Genomic DNA, 1,827 nt, shown 5'->3' with positions numbered 1-1,827 from the left:
CACACACACACACACACACACACACACACACACACACACACACACACCCTCAGGCAACCAGGGTGTGTGCACTAACCTCATACAATTGGTAATCTCTTTTCACAACACAGGAGCTTGCCAAACCCCTTGGCTCCCCACCCTACCCCACCCCAGCTTGGCAGCGTCCCCTGGGCTTCCTGCTGCTGCGATTGCTCCCCAACATCAAAGCCGCCGCTGTCGGGAGCTGAGAACGAGAGAGGAGTACCAGCCAGGAGAGCAGCGACTCCCCGGAGGGCCCGGAAACTCAGGCCTGAGGGTCCCTCTCTCCCGGCTCCAGCTTCTCGTGGTGCTGCAGTACCCTTATAAGGCAGAAGCCAAGTCTGCCCTCCGTCTGGCTAAAAAATGTATATATTCCCCAGGCTAGATGCTGACTTTTCACCCACTGCAAGAGAAAGCGCCACCCCCACCACCCCCACTCCGGGGCAGGTTTTGCTTTTTATTTCTTATCTTAAACAAACAACCCCCCCAAACCATCGGTTGGCTCAGATCGTCTTGCAGCTGGGAGCCAGGAAGTGTGTTGAGAGGGAAAGGAGTGGGAAGGGGGTGCCCGGGGGCCCGAGACGCCCCGAAACTGCTGGTGCGGGGTGGCGACGGGAGTCGGCAACCTGCAGGGCGCCGCGGGCTGGAGCTCTCGCTGCCACCGTGTCCGCGGCTCGGCGGGCCTCCGGGAACCCGCGGCTCCTTCCATTGTTGCAGCTCGGCTGTTGCCATGTTGGAGGGAGAGCCCCTTGACCTCCGCTCGGTCCACTCCGCCGGCCATCCGCAGAGCCGCGGCGGGCGCTCCCGGCCCGGTGCGCGTCCTACCTGTGCTCGCTGCGGGCTTCCGTGCGAGACCCGACGTGGCGTGTGCTCGGCGACGCGGGCTGCCGGCTCCGCAGCTCCAGGCGTCCCCAGCACCCGGGCGCGTCGGCCGCGCACCGCCCGCGCCCGGGCCGCTCCCCTCTCCGCGCTGCTCGCCGCGAGCGCCGGCCCTGGGGGCCCCCACCCCGGGGCGGCGGGGAAGGCAGGAAAGGGCGCGGGACCGGCTCCGGGGGCGCGGGGGAGCCCTCCGGGCCCCGAGCGTGCGCGAGCCCGCAGAGTCAGGCCACCCCGGGTGAGACAATAGCGGGAGCAGCGGGCGGGAGCGGAGAAGCCATCTCCCGGAGAGCCGGCGCACTGCACGGCGACGCGAGGCGCGGCCAGCCCCGGCCTGGACAGGCAGCCGCCCGGCCGCCCGCTCCAGCCCGCAGCGCCGAGTCGGCGGCGAGCGCGAGGGCGGGGCGGGCCCCGGAACCCTGACCGCCCTCCACCTCTCCCTCCCGCCGCCCGTCGCCCGCCTCCCTCCCTTCCTCCCTCCCTCCGCCGCCACTCGCTCCCTCCCTCCCGGCGGGGCCGCGGGGGAGAGCGGCGCGCGGGCGTCCGATTGTGCTCGGGGACTGCAGACGGCGCTGCCGCTTCCCACTTGGGTGAGGTTTCTGCAGATGGTCGTTACTTTTCCCTGCGGGGACCCCTTTGCTCCGTGTCAGATGAATGCCAGGTCGCTCTGCTGAAAAGGACCCACTGAGGGTTCGAGGACTTCCCCCCTGCGTTACTAGGATTGCGACGCCTGCAAAAGCCCCTACCTTGAGGGCGGAGGTGGGGGTAGGGGGGAAGCTGGCTCGGGGCTGAGCAATCAGCCGTGTAAGTGTTTCTGTCCGCCCGAGTGCCTCGTCCGACCTGAACCCCAGAGAATAGCAATCCTGAGGGGGAGGGGTGGGAGAGGGTCCTCCAACCCAACCATGGTAGGGAAAAAACCCACTTCGTTCATTC

General features: G+C 67.9%; 1 protein-coding gene across 1 annotated transcript in view; it reads right to left on the bottom strand.

Annotated features, from left to right (window-relative positions):
* The window catches only part of PIK3C2B (phosphatidylinositol-4-phosphate 3-kinase catalytic subunit type 2 beta), a 63,399-nt gene extending 62,426 nt beyond the window's left edge, over positions 1–973 (bottom strand). Inside the window, 1 exon segment of the mRNA XM_021686604.2 lies at positions 844–973. The gene's annotated coding sequence lies outside the window, so the exon portion shown is untranslated.
* Positions 974–1,827: the final 854 nt, after the last annotated feature.

The sequence above is a fragment of the Neomonachus schauinslandi genome, chromosome 6 (assembly GCF_002201575.2).
Source record: "Neomonachus schauinslandi chromosome 6, ASM220157v2, whole genome shotgun sequence".
Classification (NCBI taxonomy): Eukaryota; Metazoa; Chordata; class Mammalia; order Carnivora; family Phocidae; genus Neomonachus; species Neomonachus schauinslandi.
This window is presented reverse-complemented; position numbering and strand designations above follow the sequence as displayed.